Consider the following 21553-nt stretch of genomic DNA (forward strand, 5'->3'; position numbering starts at 1 on the left):
TTTTCTAGTTTCCCATGGCTGGGTTGTTGGTTTATCCAAAGTCATGTAGCAAGGCCATGATGGAACTGTCATGGGGCCACAGGTCTCAATGCTCTGAGTTGGTGCTCTTTGCTGCTTCCTCAGCATCCTTACAAATGAAAAGGGGCACACCCATCCTCTTAATGAGCAAAGCAGCCCAGAGTGGCAATGAGTTCCGACTCCTCTAAAAATCTGGTCCTGTCTGGGTGTGGTGGCTCACTCCTGTAATCCCAGCACTTGGGAAGACTGAGGCAGGAGGATCGTTTGATGCCAGGGGTTCAAGACCAGCATCGGCAACATAGTGAGATCCTGTCTCTACAAAAAAAAATGTTTAAAAAAATTAGTGGTGGCACGTACCTGTAGTCCCAGCTACTTGAGAGTCTGAAGGAGGAGGATGGCTTGAGCCCAGGAGTCCCAGGCTGCAGTGAGCTATGATGGCATCACTGCACTCCAGCCTGGGGGACAGAGCAAGACCCTGTTAAAAAACATCTGGTCTAGAAACACAGCATGTGTCCTCAAAATAAATCCTGTCCAGATTCCAAATTGCTCACATGTGCCTTGTCTCAAATAAGATCTATCATTACAAAGGGAGTGGCAGAGGCAAAGGACGTTCCACTTCTCTTTTTTTGTTCCCTATAGCCTCCCCAAGCGTTTCTTCTCTGCGAATGCCCAGTAAGAGATGGCCTTCCTCTCCTCTGTATTCCCTCTTGAAGAGTCAACACGTCCAACTGAGCCCTCTCGTTGGCACTAATTGATGCCATTGGGTAATTCTTAATTACTGCCCACAGTTCCCCAGCATGTAATGAGTGGTAAGCCAGTGCCACCAGGGTCTAACCAGCAGGCCTTAAAAATCTGAGCTGTTCACACAAGTAGCCTGAGCTGCTCTCTCTCTCTCTCTCTCCCCCCGCCACCGCCGTCCCTCCTTGTCTCAGAGCTATGTTATGCTGGGGAGAGTTGCCCAACATCTGCAGATGGATCTGTGGAGGCTGCTGGTGCACATCTGTTGGCCATCCCTGGCCAGAAACCACAGCAATCAGCTGAAATGGGCTTAATGGCTCATGCTTTGTCTCAGTCTGTAGGGACATCTAAAGATTTGGCTTTGGGAGGTTCCCAGCTAATTGGCTACCAGCTGGCCTCTGGATAGACAACTGTCCTTTGTGGTTATCCCATTCCTGGCCTAGGTGGACATTTTCAAAGTTCTACTAGCTTTAAATTATTCGTAGGCAGTTGGAGGGAGTCAGGGAGGATTTGCCTGAAGTGCCATTTTCACTCTTAAGTTCTTATTTAAGGCAGGTTGGTGCTGGAGGAAGGGTGTGCCCTTTGGGTTCAGACCGACCTTGGCTTATTCGGAGGACTAAGTTAATACAGTAGGCCGTCCCTTATCTTTAGATGCCTGAGACCATGAATAGTATAGAACCCTATATACTATGTTTTTTTCAACACATATGTAGCTATAATAAAGTTTAATTCATAAATTAGGCACAGTAAGAGATTAACAACAACTAATAATAAATTAATACTAATATATTGTAATAAAAATTATGTGAGCTTGGCACAGTGGCTCATGCCTGTAATCCTAGCACTTTGGGAGGCCGAGGCAGGCAGGTCACAAGGTCAGGAGCTTGAGATCAGCCTGACCAACATGGTGAAACACCGTCTCTACTAAAAATACAAAAAAATTAGCCAGGTGTGGTGGCACGTGCCTGTAAACCCAGCTACTTAGGAGGCTGAGGCAGGAGAATCACTTGAACCCAGGAGGTGGAGGTTAAAGCGAGTGGCGATCATATCACTGCACTCCTCTCTGGGTGTCAGAGCGAGATTCCATCTCAAAAAAAATGAATAAAAATATATAAAATAAAAATAAAAGTTATGTGAATGTATTCTCACTCTCAAAATATCTTAATATTTTCAGACAGCAATTGACTACATCGAACCTATGGAAAACAAAATGTTTTCTGCAGTAACTGAAATTGAAAGTACTGGAACCGAAGATGAGGGGAGAATCCTGTATACATTTCAGTGCTAGGTAGTATGGCTGTCTCGTAGTAAACTCTCTGGGTGTAACCATTGTTGTGGAGATTAGAGATTACGTCTAAAGCCTGGTAACCATTGTTGTGGAGATTAGAGATTATGTCTAAAGCCTGGTAAAACGTAGCTAGTACTATTATAAGCCTAGTTCAGCACAGGAACCTTCCCCAAACAAAAATCACCTCATTGCCCCCACCCTGAACTTATTGTCAAATTTGTACTCTTTAGAAACAGATTGGTGCTCTAAAAATCACCCTGGATATGGGAGCAAAAGGCCTGACCTCTAGTGTTAGCTCTGCCATTCATTGGTCATGTGAAGGCCAAGTCACTTAATCTTTTTTTTCTTTTTAAGATGGAGTCTTACTCTGTCTAACCCAGGCTGGAGTGCACTGGTGCTATCTTGGCTCACTGCAGCCTCTGCCTCCTGGGTTCAAGAAATTCTCCTGCCCCAGTCTCCCAAGTAGCTGGGATTATAGGTGTATGCCACCATGCCCAGTTAATTTTGTATTTTTAGTAGCGATGTGTTTTCACTATGTAGGTCAGGCTGGTCTCCAGCTTCCGACCTCAAGTGATCCACCCACCTCAGCCTCCCAAAGTGTTGGGATTACAGGTGTGAGCCACAGTGCCCAGCCAAGTCATTTAATCTTTAGGGCTTACTGTCCTCAGGTGAATTAAACTTGGAGGAGTCTGCACTGGGTTAAAGGGTTAAAGGGTGTCCCGGCAAAATGCATGTCCACCCAGAACCTCAGAATGTGCTCTTACTGGAAATATTTGCAGAGGTAATACAGGTTCATGTTGGATTGGAGTGAGTCATATTCCACTATGACTGATGTCTTGAAAAGAAAAGGACACACGGAAATTCAGATACAGAAAGACACCCAGGGAGAATGCCATACGGTGACAGAGGCAGAGACAGGAATGATGGGTCTATAGCCTAGGGACATCAAGTATTCCCAACTAGCAGAAGCTGGAAGAGGCAAGAAGGTACCGTCTCCTAGAGTCTTCGGATAGAGCAAGTCCCTCCTGATACCTGGATTTTTGGACTTCTGGCCTCCAGATACAGTTAGATAATAAATTCTTCTTATTTTAAGTCACCCAGTTTTTAGAACTTTGTTTCGAGAGGCACAGGAAACTAATATAGACCCTAAGAAGGCTTCCAGCTCTGCTATTCTTAACTTACTGGGACACAGAAATCCCTGTCTCCTCATTTGACATTATCCGCCAACTTTCACCACTTTGATCTCTGAAGGTGCTTTAGACCTGGCCTGTCCCCTAAAAAGCAAAGAGGGAAAGGAAGGAAAGGAAGTCAGGTGGAAGATGAGGTGGGGTGGTGGAAACAGAGGGCAAAGTGGCAGAAGCAGCACTTCCTAGAGTCTGGAAAGGTGGGAGGGAATGAAGAGCCTGGGGCAGAGGGAGAAGGGCCTGCTTCCTTTGTGGGGCCACTCTCAGAGGCAGTGGGTCACCGAGGCTCAGTCATAAGTGACTGAGGTGATAAGGGGCTCAGTTAAGCAACAATCAAGGTCTTGGAGACTTGTGATTTGGAGAGGGCTTAGGTTTTGCCATTGAATCAGGTCTGAGGATTTGGGGTTGTTTGGCCCTAAATTTGTCAGTGAATTTATAGGCCATAATATTTAATAAGCCATTTATCTCTGGAAGATGAGGAAAGAACTATATTTTGAATTTCAGATGAGATTCTTTCAAGTCCTTTCCTTTGATGAGAAAATAATCAAAGATGAATAGTTGCCTCTGCATACGTGTTCTAGAAGAGGCTATAGAAGGCAATGCCTTCTGTATGCTGACCGTTGAGCTGGAAATTTTTACAGATTAAAAACACTTTACTACTGAGAGTAACTATGGTAGTTGCTAAGAATTCCAGTTTACAGATGAGATTCAGAGCTGGGAATTAGCTCAGTCAGATGACTTACCAGAGATCCAGCCGGGGATGAAGCTGACTAACTTCAAAGACCAGATTCAGCCTGCAGCAGTGGCTCACGCCTGTAATCCCAGCATCTTGGGAAGCCAAGGTGGGCGGATCACCTGAGGTCAAAAGTTCCAGACCAGCCTGGCCAACATGGTGAAAAGCCATCTCTACCAAAAATGACAAAAATTAGCTGAGCGTGGTGGAGCACTCTCGTGGTCACAGCTACCGAGGAGGCTGAGGGAGAATTGTTTAAACCTGGGAGGCGGGGAGGTTGCAGTGAGCCGAGATTGTGCTACTGCAGTCCAGCCTGGGTGACAGAGCAAGACTGTTTCACTCCAGCCTGGGCAACAGAGCAAGACTCTGTCTCAAAAAAACCCGAAATGAAGAAAAACCAGGCTCTTAGCATTCAATGTTGCCAGGTCTTCTTTTGCTGTCTCCACCTTTCCTCTTCCCTCAAACTTGTATCTATTCATTCAGAGGGCTCACATGCCATTCTCACCAGCATAGAAAAATTCGAAGAATTATAAAAGGTCAGAATAAGAAGGAACTTGCCTGCCTTTTCATTTCAGGAATGAAGAAACTCTTTTCTTGCCTCAGTTTCCTCAATGAGAGCTGTTCTTTTAATCCTTTAAATCTCTTACAGCCAGGTGCAGTGGCTCGCGCAAACCTGCAATCCCAGCTATTCAGGAGGTTGAGGCAGGAGAATTGTTTGAGGGCAGGAGTTTGAGAGCATCATGGGCAACATAGTCAGATCCAGTGTCTTAAAAAAATCTGTTACATATCTGAAGTGTCTGATTCTCCAAAGACATAGAGAGACGAAATGACCACATCATGCACATATGGCCAGTGAGGATGGCTCAGGTTTGGACAGAGAGATCCAGCTTTGTTAGTCCTTAGACCACAGAAGCTTTGGCAAAACTTTATGATCCAAGAAAAGCCAATGAAAAATGGAAAGCTTCCTTCTTCTGCATCCTTGTAATTTCTAGGAATCAGACGAAATTCTTTCAGGTCCTTTCCTTTGATGAGAGAACAAAGGTGAATAGTTATCTCTGTCTATATGGTCGATAAAAGGACAAAGAAGACGGTGCCTAGAAATGGAACCCATGAAGATGCTGAGCACATTCACTCACCTGCTTACAAACCTTGATGATTTAGAAATCGTGAATGAGAGGCAAGCCAGGCTCAATTTCTCACCATTCTTTTTCCGAGAAAATTTTCCAATTTTATTTTTGGCATTTTTGGAGATACTGCTTATAGACAATAAATGGCACCCATAATGTGCCATGTAATGATGGTACAACATTAAAGCACCATCTAATGAGTTTTGACTCATGTATACACCCATAAAACCATCACTGCAAGTGAGATGCCAAGCAGTTTCATCATCCACCCCCAAAGACTTCCTAGTGTCCCCTTAGAATCTTTCTCTCCCTTTACTCCCATCCCCAGGCAACTACTGATGTGCTTTCTGTCACTGTAGATTACTTTAGTTTGCTTTTTTATTTTTTATTTGAGACAAGGTCTCGCTCTGTCACTGAGACTGGAGTGCAGTAGCACGATCACAGTTCATGGAAGCCTCCACCTCTGGACTCAAGCAACCCACTCACTTCAGCCTCAAGCAGCTGGAACAACAGGTGCACACCGTCACCCCTGGCTAATTAAAACAATATTTTTGGCTGGGTGCGGTGGCTCACACCTGTAATCCCAGTACTTTTGAAGGTTGAGGGGATCATTTATCATTTAAGGCTGGGAGTTTGAGACCAGCTTGGTCGACATGATGAAACCCCGTCTCTACTAAAAAATACTAAAATTAGCCTGGTATAGTGGCAGACACCTGTAATCCCAGCTACGTGGGAGGCTGAGGCAGGAGAATATCTTGAACCTGGGAGGTGGAGGTTTCAGTGAGCCAAAATTGCACCACTTCACTCCAGCCTGGGTGACAGAGCAAGACATGTAGCCAATTCTCCATTTTGTTGTCTCCATCTTTACACTTTCCTCAAACTTGTATCTGTTCACTTAGAGGGCTCACATGCCATTCTCACCAGCACAGAAAAATTCGAAGAATCATCAAAGGTCAGAATAAGAAGGAACTTGCCCACCTCATCTCTCCAAAACAATTTTTTTGGAGGGGAGATAAGGTCTCATTATGTTTCCTAGGCTGATCTCAAACTCCTGAGCTCAACTGATCCTCCCTCCTGGGCCTCAAAAGTGCCACTGTACCCAGCCGTGTTTGCATTTCTGAGAGTTTTATATACATGAATCATATTATCTGTATTCTTTTTTGTTGCTGTCTGGAGTATTTTAGTCAGCACAGTCATTGTGAAATTTATTCCTGGTGGTGTCTGTACTGACAGTTTATTCTTTTTTAGTTTAGGAGTGGCATTCCATTGTATGGATATACCACAGTTTGTTTATACTGTTATCTGTTGATGGGCTTTGGGGCTGTCTTCAGGTTTACTATTTTCTTGTTGTTGTTGATATGGAGTCTCACTCAGTTGCCCAGGCTAGAGTGCAGTGGTGCAATCTCGGCTCACTGCAACCTCTGCCTCCCGGGTCAAGCGATTTTCCTGCCTCAGCCTCCCGAGTAGCTGTGCCACCACGCCTAGCTAATTTTTTGTATTTTCAGTAGAGACTGGGTTTCACCATGTTAGGATGGTCTTGATCTCCTGACCTCGTGATCCATCCGCCTCAGCCTCGCAAAGTGCTGGGTGACATGTGTGAGCCACCGCACCAGGCCCTACCATTGTTTTTAATGTGGAACTCTCATGCATCTTCCCTCTGGTACCCAGGTATGGCTGAGTGCCACTGACCAGAGCACCCTGATTCATTTCCCTCTCTGGGCACCAGAACATGACTTTCCAAGTCCCAGAAAGCCTGCGTTTGAAGAGTCCCCTGATTCCACCTAGAAACCCGGTTATCAAATCTCCTTAAGAGTAAATAATACAACCCTATATAAGCGATTAGGACAGAATTATATGAGACAGAATCCCGCATGCTGAACTAAAACAAAAGGATCAAGTAATAGGTCTTGAATGACTGGAGGGTTTCCAAAATTTACTTCCAAAGACAGAAACTGACAAAACATTCTAACACAAATCATTAATTCCCAAAGCCTGTTTTAGAAAACCACTTGTTCTTCAGGATGATTAATAGATGTTTTGCAAATAAAAACAAAGCCCTAGAATTTTTTATTACTTAAATTTTAGAAATACCAAGTTAAACAAATTCAAGTTTCTTTATTACAAGACCTCTCGGAGCCTTTATCCGGTTAATGATGTTTGCTATAAATTCTGAGATGGTTGCATTTAATTTGAAATTTCCTCAATGTATTTGACCACTGAACATTTTTTTCCCTTGTAAACTAGCGTTTCTTAAGGACACACTTTGGGAAACGCTCTTTTAGGGACTTAATCATCTCTAAAGAAATTTTAATGTGAAGGAAAAGGAAAGTAGGTAATAAAATGTAAAAATTAAGGCAAATTAGATTCAGTTGTTTTTTTTTTTCCCCCCTTCAAAAGGGGATCCTAGTCCAACATAATTATAATTTCTTTTCTTGCTTTCTTGCTTTTTTGCTTTCTTTCTAGGGTCTCGTCTATTACCCAGGCTCTGGAGTGCATGTCACAATTACAACTCACTGCAGCCTCAATCTCCTGGCTCAAGCGATCCTCCCGCCTCAGCCTCCTGAGTGGCTGGGACTACAGGTGTGCATCATGATACCTGACTAATTTTTAATTTTTTTGTAGAGATGGGGTCTCGCTATGTTGCCCAGGCGTGTCTTGAACTCTTGGCCTCAAGCAGTCCCCTCATCTCAGCCTCCCAAAGTGCTGGCATTACTGGCAAGAACCACCATGCCCAACCTTATGATAGTTTTCTAAGTCCTTTGCCCCCAGTATGACCTCAACATTTACATTAATTTTTCTCATAATAAATGGATCCCTTTCCCTATGATCCCAGAACTGTGACAGGCAGTTTTCCTCTCTGGAAGCTTCTCTTGAACTTTGCCTTTTCTCATCACTCCTGGAGGAAGGGGTGGTAGTGGCACTTTAGGGCCACCCCTCGGTGGATGGGGGAGCCACCAGGTGCCTTGGTTAGGCTGCATCCAACAGGTGTGCCTCCGCGAAGCTAGCGTGCTGCTGCTTATGGATTCTATAAAGCACCATCTTTCTGCTTTGTAGGTTCTCTACTGTAATCCAAACTCCATAAATGAGCAATTCCTTTGCATAATGAACGGATGAGGCTGTTTTATGCACTTTTATGTTGTTCCAAGTCTGTGGTTTTACTAAATTTCCACCTCAAAGATATGTAATTAGAGCCTCTGCAATCTGCTATCCTGGCCCTCCCCACCCTCCTCTGGAATCCACAATCATCTCGCAGGCTGGTTTCTGACAAGAGCAAACACAGAGTAGGGCGCGCATGCGTACGTCTGTCTGTCACTCTGGCGTGGGTAGAGGGACGTGCCTCTGTCTTCTGGAAAGTGGGATGGATAGGGCTGAGGTAGCAGATATCTCCCTTTTGCTGACCTCTGGCTTTCCAGCTCACTAGGGGGCTATTAGGTTCTCTGCCTCTCAGTACTCAGAGTGGTCTGTCTCCTCACTGCCCTTTGCAGAAGGCGCCCATCCCTCCCACCCAGCCTTTGCCCATGCTGTTCCCTCTGCCAGAAGCACCTTTCCTTCTCTGGTCCAAACACATTTTCCTTCAAGACCCAGCTCAAATTCCCTATGTTTTGTAAAATATTCTTTCTCCTCCAGTATCTTTTCTCCCCGCCCACCCCTTCCCTCCCTCCCTTCCTTCCTTCTTTTTTTTTTTTTTTGAAACAACATCTGACTCTGTCACCTAGGCTGCAGTGCAGTGCAGTGGCATGATCATAGCTCACTACTGCCTCTAACTCTGGTGCCCAAGTGATCCTTCTGCCTCAGCCTCCTGAGTAGCTGGGACTACAGGTGCATACCACCACACCCAGCTATTATAAAATATATTTTTAAAGATTAGATTTCACCATGTTGGCCAGGCTGGTCTGAACTCCAGGCCTCAAGTGATCCTCTTGCCTTGGCCTCCCACAGTGCTGGGATTATGGGTGTGAGCCACTGCGCCTGACTGGGATCTTTCTTTTCTTATTCTTGTTGTACTAAGTTGGTACCACAAAGCTCAGTGCTGTTAGTTTTGTGTGTATTTATGTGACTAGAGGTTAAGCTCCTTTACAGTGAGGAGCATGTCTTATGTTCCCTTATTGAAATGCCTGATGTGTAGTGGTTGTCTGGCTGCTTTTAGTTTGGGAGGAGAGACTGGAAATGAGTAGTATCTTATGAGGCTTCAGATAAAAACTCCAAGCTTTCATAGCCCTTTCTATATCATTTTTTTTTTTTTTTTTTTGAGATGAAGTATCACTCTGTTGCTCAGGCTGGAGTGCAGTGGCACGATCTCAGCTCACTGCAACCTCCGCCTCCCAGTTTCAAGTGATTCTCCTGCCTCAGCCTCCCAAGTAGCTGGGACTACAGGCGCCTGCACCACCACACCTGGCTAATTTTTGTATTTTTAGTAGAGACAGAGTTTCACTATGTTGGCCAGGCTGGTCTTGAACTCCTGACCTCATGATCCACACAACTCTGCCTCCCAAAGTGCTGGGATTACAGGCATGAGACACTGCTCCCAGTTTCTATATCTTTATTCACTGGAAATTATACACTTCTTCAGTTTTCTAGTGGAAAATAATTTGGGAGGAAGTGGAACCAAAGCAGATCCTATTAAAAGTGAATGGCAAGCAGCTATATGAGGATCGCCTTGCTCCCAGCTGGCTTAGTTTTCACAACAGCCCTATGCTCCGGGTGCCTTGTGCTGTCTTATGTGCAAAGCCCTTCCCTCCCTCATCCTCAGCTTTGGAAGAAGATCTCAGCAGGAGATGGAAGATGGTGCCAGGGATGGTTAAAAAGGCTGGGAGTTTTGGAAGCAGATGCATTTTGGTTTAGTTTCTTTCTTTCTTTTCTTTTCTTTTCTTTTCTTTTCTTTTCTTTTCTTTTCTTTTCTTTTCTTTTCTTTTCTTTTCTTTTCTTTTCTTTTCTTTTCTTTTCTTTTCTTTTCTTTTCTTTTCTTTTCTTTTCTTTTCTTTTCTTTTCTTTTCTTTTCTTTTCTTTTCTTTTCTTTTCTTTTCTTTTCTTTTCTTTTCTTTTCTTTTCTTTTCTTTTCTTTTCTTTTCTTTTCTTTTCTTTTCTTTTCTTTTCTTTTCTTTTCTTTTCTTTTCTTTTCTTTTCTTTTCTTTTCTTTTCTTTTCTTTTCTTTTCTTTTCTTTTCTTTTCTTTTCTTTTCTTTTCTTTTCTTTTCTTTTCTTTTCTTTTCTTTCTTTTCTTTCTTTCTTTCGTTTCACTCTGTCGCCCAGGCTGGAGTGCAGTGGTGTGATTTTGACTCACTGCAACCTCTGCCTCCCAGGTTCAAGTGATTCTCCTGCCTCAGCCTCCTGAGTACCTGGGATTACAGGTGTGTGCCACCACACCTGGCTAATTTTTGTATTTTAGTAGAGGTGTGGTTTCACCATGTTGGCCAGGCTGGTCTCACACTCCAGACCTCAAGTGATCCACCCACCCTGGCCTCCCAAAGTGCTAGGTTTACAGGTGTAAGCCACTGCAACCGGCTTGGTTTAGTTCTTGAACTTCCTCACTGTGGGACACTGGGCAATTTAACTCACCTCTCAGGGCCCTGCTTGCTTCCAATTTAAAATGAGACACCTAACGGCTGCAGTGTAAGGTGGCTGGGAAGATGGAGCCTCCTTAATGGCTGACCATGATAGTCATCAGGAAAGTGGTGGCTTTAGATGGAGGGCAGAGAGAGCAGATGTGATTTCTCCTTGCTCTTTCCAATCAGACTCACATCAAGGTGAAAAGTCACCTTTTTCCATACCTGTTTCTGAGGCTGACTCAGGATCATCTTACAAAACATCATCTCCTGCGAATTCCAGCTGAAGTGTGCTAGCCAGGTCACTTGAGACCCGTCAGGCACATGAGACCCAGTGTGGCCCAGGTGTCCCAGGCCAGTTTCCAAAATGCAGCTGTGGTGCCTCTTTCTGCCTCTGGTTTTCTTGCCTTATGGTATGATCCAGTGGTCTCATCTCCTTCCTCTGAGTCTGATTTTCTGCCTCAGAGGGACTCACCATCCATAAGGTTAATACACACACACACACACACACACACACACACACACACTTTTTTGAGATAGGGTCTCGTTCTGTTGTTGCCCAGGCTGGAGTGTGGTGCTGTGATCACAGCTCACTGCAGCTGCAGCCTCCCAGGCTCAAGTGATCCTCCCACCTTAGCCTCCCAAGTAGTTGGGACTACAGGCTTGTACTCCTGTGCCCAGCTGATTTTTCTATTTTTTGTAGAGATGGAGTCTCAGTATGTTGCCAGGGCTGGTCTCAAACTTTTGGTCTCAAGTGATCCTCTTGCCTCAGCCTCCCAAAGTAGTGTGATTACAGACATGAGCTAGTGCAACTGGTCAAGTTAAGACATTCTTGTCAACAATTCTGATTGTTTACTTTTATTTTGGTGCATCAAAGAAAAACTAGCAGAGTGGGCCTTCCTCTATATCCTTGACATTGCTAAGAACTATGTGAGTTTCTTTCAGATCCTGCTTAATTTTCTCTTTTGTTGAGAGAAAAGAAAGAATAAAGTCAATTCCACTAAACAAATTCTATACCACGTGGCTTAGAAAGCAAAAATCTGAAAGTCAAGTATATTAAATCTTTGAACTCATTCACTAATTCAATTGTTAACTTCATTAATCCTGATGCTAACATGTACGTATTCAATTATGCACACACACATACACACAACACACAAATATACTTACACATGTATGATAATCTTTTCTTTGTACTAACCACCCCCAAAGCTTGGTAGCTTAAAACAACAACCATTTTATTTTCTCACAAGTCTGTGGCTCTCACTCTGGGCAGGGCTCAGCTTTGGACAAAGATCCCTGCAGGAAATAGAAGGTGAGCAGATGGTGCCATGGGGGATACTTTCCGGAGGTCACTAACATGGGCTAACATGGGTGTATACATGGTGTGGCTCAGCTGGGCCCCTTGGTCTGAGGTGGCCTCCTGGATGCATCTGGTGGTTGGTGTTGACTGTTTTCCACGCCTCTCTCCCACCATGATCTCCCATCCTCAAGAAGGCCAGCCCAGACTTCCTCACAGGACAGCGGAAGAGTTCTGATTTAGGAGAAGAAGAGTGGAAGCTGTGAGTCCTGTTGAGACCTGGACTAGGAAGACACACAGTGCCACCTCTGCCATATTCTAGGTGTCATGTCTGGTTGTGAAAACAAGTCCTAGGGCCAGCCAAAATTCAAGGAAAGTGGAAATAGACTCCATTATTTGATAGGTGCAGCCATAGACTCATGTTCAAAGGCATGCCCACAGGGGCAGGAGGGGTTGTTCTCATGCTCATTGTCTATTTCTTTATCTATAACTTATATCTACATATAGTCTCTCTCTATATATTTATATATCTGGACATGGATGTATTGATAGAGATAGGTGGTTAGATCTTTTTTTTTTTTTTTTTTTTTTCTGAGACAGGGTCTGACTCTCTTGCCCAGGCTAAAGTGCAGTGGTGCAATCATAGTTCACTGCAGCCTTGACATCCTGGACTCAAGTGAACCTCCCACCTCAGCCTCCCAAGTAGCTAAGACCACAGGCACACGCCACCATGCCCTAACTGTTTTATTTTTGCAGAGAGACAATCTCCCTATGTTTCCCAGGGCTGGTCTCAAACTTTTGGACTTCAGTAACCCTCCTGCCTCGGCCTCTCAGTGTTGGGATTACAGGTGTGAGCCAACATGCCTGGCCTATGTATATTTTTGAATACAGACCATTCCCTACTACAGTGGTTCAACTTACAATTTGTCGACTTTACAATGGTGTGAATGTAATAGGCATTCAGTATGCTCTTCGACTTACAATGGGGTTATGTCCCCATAAACCCCTCCTAAGTTAAAATTATAAGTCGAGGAGCATCTGTATATAAATATTTATATAAATACATGTCATGTCATCTTTTCCCTGTGGAATTTGTAGTCTAATTAAACAGACTCAGCTTGACATTTGAAAAGTGACATGAAAAGTTAATGTATAACTAAGAGGCAAAAATGAGTGCAGCCCCAAAGTGCTGTTTAGGGGGAAAAAAGTGACCTCTGTGTGCCGAGTGCAGCTGAGAAGCTGCAGAGACTTTCAGGTTCGCCTTCCAGCATACACGAAGGCAAGACTAGCCTAGAGAAGGTGAGGGATAGGTGTTGGGAGTGAAATAAATAAGTGTGGAAGTTAAATCAGTTCAGGCTAAGGGGAGGATCTCAAATGCTGACTGAGGAATTCAGGTCTTGATCAGTGGGAGTCATGGAAGGATATTGAGCATAGGGGTGATATTTTTTGTTTGTTTTGGCAAACAAAAGCTTCTGGATTTTTCTGTCCCTCTTCCTATCCACAGACACCTGTCCTCTGCCTTCCCCAACCAAGCCTAGTGCCTCAGTGATTCTTCCCTGTTTTTGTTTTTGTTTTTGTGTAGAGGGTTGACAAGTCATCCCTGATTAGTGAATTGAAAATGGTGCTTGCTGGAGCACCCTCTGGCTTGCCCCAAGCTGAACTTTTGACTGATCCTGAGATTTGAGGGTCATTCATCCACTCTTTTATTTAGCTCACATGTGTCATGTGCCAGCTCCTGGCCAGACATTGTACTGTGCCCTATATTTATATTTCCTTATTTAACACTCAAAACCAAGCATCACCTTGAACATGAAAAAAAAAAATTGTGGTCTAGGGAGTTGAGGAACTGATTCAAGGTCACACAGTCTTCTAGATTCAGATGTAGACCTGGCCTTCAGCGCCCCCTTCCCTCCTTCAAGTCCAGCCTCTTTCCACTTTCCCACCACCCACAGGGAGGAGTTGGCTCTGTCAAGTGAGCTTTCCTAGGATAGCTTCATGAAACAGCTGCTATTTGAGCGGGTTCTATTTTGGGCATGTTTACAGAACACTAGGAGGCCACTGGGCTTGTTCTTCCTGCCCTGTCCAGTGGCAGTGACAGCAACCTCAGTCCTCTCCCAAGGACAAGTGGCAGCAGAGTGCCTGTGCTGGTGAACACTGGAATGAGAGCACTGGAGATGCAGGAGGAGGAGATAGGGGAGGAAGAGGAAAAGGAGGACAAGGAAGAGAAGGAAAAGGGGGAGGAGGAGGAGGAAGAGAAAGAAGAGGGGGAGGAGGGGGAAAAGGAGGAGGAGGAAATGGAGGAGGAGAAAGGAGAAGGAGGAGGAGGAAGAAAAGGAGGAGGAGCAGGAGGAGAAGGAGGAGGGAAAGAAGGAGGAGGAGGGAGAAGAGGAGGAGGGAAAGGAGGAGGAAGAGAAAGAAGGAGTAGGAGGAAGAGGAGGAGGAGGGAAAGGAGGAGGAAGAGAAAGAAGGAGTAGGAGGAAGAGGAGGAGGAGGAGGAGGAGGAGGAGGAGGGAGCAACTTTCCCAACTCCTGGAGGGAATAGTGAGAGGGTTTGGCCACAGCAAGTGAAGAGGCCACTGTGGACAGGCCAAGTTGGGTGAAACTGAAGGAGATTTGTCTCCCCCAGATTTTACCTTAGAGATTTGCTTTCCCTGGTGTGTTCTATTCCGAGGACCTCATGCGTTCATTTGACCTTGCTTTCACATTTTTACCTATAGACTTTATAGCGCTTTTATGTCTCTTTTATTATTTTTTTTTCACAAGATCCCTAAGACAAAGCTGGTGTGGGGACAGTCATTCCCATTTCACTCATGAGAAAACGAAGGTGCCACATCAGGAAACGGTGAAGAGGGAGGTGGGGGAACATATTTAATGAGCACCTACTATGTGCCTGGCTTCTGTCAGGTGTTTTCATGCAGTGACTCACTCATTCTCCATAATGCCATCGCAATGATTGGAAAACAGAGGCACAGAGAAGCGGAGGCCTCCTCAAACTATTTAAGTGTATTTGTTTCAAAACGTGGATAAAATTCAGCACTGCAGACATCCAGGGTTTCACTCTGGCCTCTGCAGGCCCCACCCTGGGCCTTGAGTCTCAGGCAGCCCCTCATTAACCCTGCAGGCCTAGACAGTGAGGAGGGCAGAATGCTCTGAGCTGTCTGGGCTGGAGACGCACCTGCTGTTCCACCAGCATCCTCTGAGCTACTCTACTGAAAGTACTCCAGCCTCCTCCCCTCTCTCTTCCAGAGCAGCCAGCCCCAGCTCCCACAATCCCATCTTTGACAGTTGGGGGCACGGATACCTCTAGCTCCTAGGCTCAAGGCTTGGGATTTCCTCCAGACACAGCTGGGAGGCTCTCCTCCTCCCTCCTCAGGGCTGGGACCTCCAGCTGCTTCTCGTAAAGGCTGCAGGCTCTCTCATTGATTTGACCCAGGGTCTGGGGTCTCCGAATCCTAGAGTTCTAGATAATTCAAACACCCAGACACTTCACCTTTCTGTGGCTTAATCTTCCTCTTTGCATGAAAGGCCAAAGAACCTCACCACCCCACTAAACTTATCAAAGAAATGAGAGAGAATGAAGTCAAACATGGAAAAATACCACTCATTCCACAAGCTTTTACTAAACACCTAGAAGCTACCTAATGTGCCAGCAGTAGAAAAATGCAGGAAAGTTCAAGGGGTTTACAACATGCTAAGCAGATAATAATACAATATCCACACAGATAATAAGAATATAGTAATGAATAAAATCTTTCAATGTCTCACTGAAACCCATAGTGGCCAGGATTCATTTATTTGTTCCCTTTTTGACCCATAGTGGCCAGGATTCATTTATTTGTTCATCTGTTCATTTATTCATGGATCCATTCATTTGTCCATCCATCCATCATCCATCCACCCACCCACCCACCCACCTACCCACTCTTCCTTCCTTCCATCCATTCATTTGGTCACCCAGTCATTATTGTAGTACCAGCCACCAGTCTGCAGCAAAATGCAGTACAATGTCAAGCTATGGCTTAAGGGAGAACTGAGGCTATAGAATAATGCTCACTACAGTCAGTCATGGTAATGTCTATGTGCCATTGCCCCACTCACCTGAGGTCTTACAGTCTCCATATCCCTACAGCTCAGCACAGTGGCTGGCCCCAAATAAGAGTTCAATCTGTGTTGAATGAAAGCACTCGTGAAATAAAGCAAAGAGTGTTGTAATTTCCTCTCTAAGTCTACTTCCTCATGTGAGGAAATGGGTGTTAATAATAGCTTGGTGGAGATGAAATAAGTTCAGTTCCATATGTGCATAATGAGATACAGTGGCTGGATGAACAGATATTACATATTCTTTTTTTGCTTTATTCCTTAGCTTGGGCATGTCTCTTTTCCACTTTGGACCCGTTTTTTTTGTTTTGCTTTATTTTTACAACTGAACAGTGAAGGGGTTAGCTAAGATCCTGACCATTTGGATTCCAAATACGAGATTTTAGTCTAGTGCTGGTTGTTCCTGAGGAAAGACTCTCATGTACATTTCATAGGTATTATGCAGCACTCACTGCATATTAATTATCAATGAAATATGAATCATCTGTGGGATGCTTCAGGCTCCTCAGGGATCATACTTAGTTGCCTAGAGAAATACAACAGGGAATTTTCCTAACAGTGAATGTAGTACCAACAGCAGAAGTTATTATACATATTTGTTTCCCAAATATAGGCTCCTGTTTTTATTGATTTTGGGATGACTTTTAAAGTGTTACCTCAGCTGCAAGTCCAAAAAGCAGAGATGCTTAGCTGAGATTTTGATATTAACAAATATGCAGAGAGAATGCTGCCTTTGGGGGTGCTTGGGGGCCTCCTGCTGTTAGGCATTAGGGGCTTGTGCAAGAAAACCCTAGTCTTTGGTCTGCATTGCCCCCTGGTGGTGAGAATGATTTTTGACAGTGAGGGAGGGCTATTACTGGGCCAAGCCAGAGTCATCCAGCAAACTGTTAAGAACAAGGATATGTGGGTCAAAAATAAAATTCTAAGCCCTTGAACTGATGGAATGGACTCTTCTCTCAGCCAAGGGGACCCCAATCAACCTGAAAAACTAGTTCAGGCCATGATGGGAAGCAGGAGTGTTGGCGGTCAGACATGCTTCATTAATTATATCCTCTCCCTTTTAGAGTTTAGATACAACTGACCAGCATTAATATTAAAACAGAGATCCTAATACTGATGGAACAGACTCTTTGTAGCAACAAGATCCCAAATTCCAACCTGAATCTAGTATAATATCATATTATTATATAACAAGGCCCTGAAAGAAACCAAAGTATTTACCCCAAAATGTATTTATTTGACATAATTTGAAATGGCCCTGCAAAGCTGTCTCTCGTGGGGAAAATTTACATTATAAAGAGAATTACCTTACCTATCCAGGTCTTTTTCTGATCCTGAAGAGATTGGCTGAGAGTTTAGCACCTTTTAAAGCTGTGAAAAGGAAATATTTGCTATTCTATTGCTTCGAAGGATGCCACCTATCAGACTTTATCTACATAATAAGAACCTTGGTCTCCACAACCTCTTACCTTAACCCAGACACTTCTTTCAATTGATTCTAGGTCTTTAGACAACAACCTTTTCAACCAATTGCCAATCAGAAAATCTTTGAATCCACCTCTGACCTGTAAGTTCTTCAATCCTTTGAGTTGTCCTGTCTTTCCTGACAGAACCAGTGTATTGATTGATGTCTTATGTCTCCCTAGGTTGTATAAAACCAAGCTGTAGCCCAACTGCCTTGGACACGTGTTCTCGGAACTTCCTGAGGCTTTGTCACCAGTCATGTCACCGGTCATGATTCATAACCATGGCAAAATACATTTTTAAATTGATTGAGACCTATTTCAGATACTTTTTGGTTTACAGATATATCAGTTCTGGTAAATTTACTGAGTATTTGTTTTGTAGTCAAAGACACTGTGGAGGTCAGACAAGAATAATAAGGGGCTGGGTGCAGTGGCTCACACTTGTAATCCCAGCATTTTGGGAGGCCAAGGTAGGAGAATCAAGTCAGGAGTTCAAGACCAGCCTGGTTAACAAAGCGAGACTGACCACCCCTCATCTCTACAAAAAAATAAAAACAAATAGACAGGTGTGATGCATGCCTGTAGTGCAAGCTACTTGGGAGGCTGAGGTGAGAGGATTGCTTGAGCCCAGGGTGTGAGGCTGCAGTGAACTATGATTGTACCACTGCACTCTAGCCTAGGCAACAGAGCAAGACCTTGTCTCTTTAAAGAAAAAGAACAAATTCTGACCCCAGGGAATTTTTTCTGGCCTTCTGACCTTTTCCGGGGTAATATCACTGTCTTCTGGACTTTTCCTTCATCGTTCATTCATTCATTCATTTTTTTGACAAACATTTATTGAGTACCTTCTATGTTCCAGGCGCCATAATAGGTGTTAAGGTTATAAGTGTAGATTAAAACCAAACAACAAATCTTATCCTCAGGGATTTTTACATGCTCAAATTCCTGCCTTCAGGCTGGCAGTCTCATAATCCTGTAAAACTTTACTTATCATTGGGGCTGAGAAATCCCTTGCCAAGGCATTGCATGGCTAGGGCTTAAGATATTCATGGGGTATTAGGTGCTTATTCAAGAGGGAACTGCAAAAGAGATGATATGGTGTGGTTCTGTGTCCCCATTCAAATCTCATCTTGAATTGTAATTCCCACATGTTGAAGGAGGGACCTGTAATCCCCACGTGTGGAGGGAGGGAGGTGATTATTTTCCCAATGCTGTTCTCATGATAGTGAGTGAGTTCTCATGAGATATGATAGTTTTATGTGTTTGGAAGTTCCTCCTTCGTTCTTTTGTCTCCTGTCACCTTGTGATTCGAAGGTGCCTGCTTTCCCTTCTGCCATGATTGTAAGTCTCCTGAGGCCTCCCAGCCATGTGGAACTGTCAGTCAATTAAACTTCTTTCCTTTAAAAATTACTCAGTCTCAGGGAGGATCTTTATAGCAGTGTGAAAATGGACTAATACAAGAGAGAAATCTCAAAGACTGAAAGGAATGTATTACTGATGATGGCATTTCAGATATTGCATTGTGTTTTGAGGGTGGAAGATTTGGGAACACAACTGGAAAATTCCTTGCTTTCCCCAAAGAAAGCACCCAAGCTACTTCCTACTTTGCCTGTGTCCCTGACTGGCTCTGCCATTTGTGTCTCATCCCCAAGGTTGGCTGGGGTTATGCTGAGAGTTGTAGGAGCTATGAACCTAACCCTGGAGTTCAAAACAGAGCTCATGGAGTGTCTTTTTCCTATATAAAGAAGAAAAAGAATCTCAATTTTAATTGCTCTTTGATTCTGTCTTCAAGGAGTTTATAATATTCTAAGAGGAGAGAAATTATACATATATGCAATTACAAGAAAGGCACAGAGAAGGATTAGAGAAGTTCTAAGTGTGGAGAGGCTGTTTACCACTGGCAGAATTGGGGGAGATTTCAGGAGAAGGACTATTTGACTTGTTACATCATTATTTGGGAAAGTCAGGCCTTGCTTCAGTGAGAAGCTTGGTGATTGAAGAAAAATGTTTGAACTGCAATTGGGGAAGTGAAGCTTAATCAATGTTCCAGCACTAAAAGGCTCAAGGGAAGTGTTCTCATTTGGCCCCTGGAGATGATCCTGGAAATTGCCAGTCAAATATACCAGCGTTCATTCACAGTCACCCCACAGCCCTACCTCCACATGCTAGTGGGTCGGGTCACTGTGCTGACAGTCACTCTTCTGGATGGCCTCTTCTGCCATCTGCCTTAGACCCAGCAGCCCTATTAAAGCCTTGAGTTCCTATAAAATTTGCATATGGTGGCCCGGTCAGCTCAATAGAAGTTTCTCCCAAGTCACTTTTCCTCTTTCCCGAGATACTTACCACTTGGCTGTATTTCATGACTGTCAGACAAAGTGGGAATTAGCATTTGTTTGGGAAAAGCTAATACTCCAGTTTTGTCTTCCACAATTTGAAGCTGTGTTGGGTTGTGGGGGAGTGCAGTCATATTGCTGAGCATCTTGTACATACACTTTTTGAAACTTCAGAAAAGTGAAAGGTAGCCCAGGCTCCCACGATGAAGAAAGAGCCCTGCTGAGATCTAGAATTCTCTGAGACTTCACTGGTTGAAACAGGTCACAGGGAGAAACTGGAGTGCCGTTTTAAACCATTGCAATGTTGAATTTCCACAGACATGGCACCTGGGTTTGGTGCTCCTCTTCCTCCTGCCTCTAGCTCTTTCCATGGAAGTGGGAGGGTAGCGGTGTGAAGATAGGTCCTGATGGTCACACGATGCCCTTCTTTCTCTTAATTTAGGTTAGGGAGCAGAGAGAACAGAAAGTCCCATATGTTCAGTTCTAAGCCACACGTTCCTGATTTGGAGTCTATAGGACTTACAAAACCAATAGTCATGCCACTGGTGTGTGCATGCTCCCTTGAAGACATAATGGAGAGGAAAAGTGATTTGCTGGGTAAGATTAGGCATTCCTGGGTCCTTGGTCACCAGATGTCAACATCTATTTGTTTCCAATGAACTGTTGATTGAATCTCTTCCTCTCTCTGCAACTCAGCCTCCTTAGCAGAGGCCTTTTATAATGTGTTCCCAACTGACCAGGCCACTTTCATTTTCTTTGTCATTGCTGCTGGTCATACAGAACTTCTGAGCATCCTGGACCTTTCCCTAGTACCTTTTAGGATGTACTGCCTCTTTCTATGCTATTTCTTCTTCCTGGAATTTCTTTATCACTGTTATTTGATTGGGAAAAAAACCCTCATTCAAGATACAGCTCCAATATGTTGGCCTTGGGAAAACTTCTCTAACGGACCCAACTCCTCTCTGTAATAACGGTGCTCACTGTACAGGGTTTGATTTTCCCCTGGAGGTCAGGGACCCTGTCATAGTCATCTGTGTGTCCCTAGGTCTTAGCATCATGCCAGAGGCACAGTACATGCCCAGTTAATATCTGCTGACTGACCGGTGTGTCTGTCTGTGCAAGTGCATGTGTGGTTTTCTTGGGGTGAAGGATGATACAGTGAAGGAGCCTGCAGTGAGAAGGAACATGCTGGGTCCCTTTTTTGTCAATGGACTGCATTCTTGATACTTCTTGTCATGCATCAGAATAAAAATTAGCGGGGAAGAAGCTGTCATCCGTGTGTGCACCTCAGGAAAGACCCACTGCTCCTTGACCAAGCCAGGAGGCCCTGGTGCTGCCTGCCTGTAAATCATTTCTGATGAGTTCTGAATGGCTGCCATTTAGAACCATCACAGCCTCCTTGCAGATTTAGTTTGTATAGTGCAGTCTCCTGGTTATGGGGCCTGCATCCCCATTTCCAGGGCTGGAGCAGCCTGCAGCTTCCGGCTGTAAGACAGCGAGTTTCCAGCAGAGGCTGCTGCTGCCATTCTCTGTCACTCCGTTGACTCCTTTTCATTCTGGAGCCCTGACTCCATCATCCATTGCCCCTCTCTGTTGCCTCCAGCTTCCATAAATGACAGATGGTCATTTATTGACCTGCTAGGGACTTGGGGGTGGGGATGAGGGTCCTGAAACTCATGGATGTGTGAAATATATATCTCTCTCACAAATATGTATGTTTTCCCGT

This window comes from Aotus nancymaae, unplaced genomic scaffold, assembly GCF_030222135.1.
Source record: "Aotus nancymaae isolate 86718 unplaced genomic scaffold, 86718_ANA_hifiasm-v0.15.2.pri h1tg000079l, whole genome shotgun sequence".
Taxonomy (NCBI): domain Eukaryota; kingdom Metazoa; phylum Chordata; class Mammalia; order Primates; family Aotidae; genus Aotus; species Aotus nancymaae.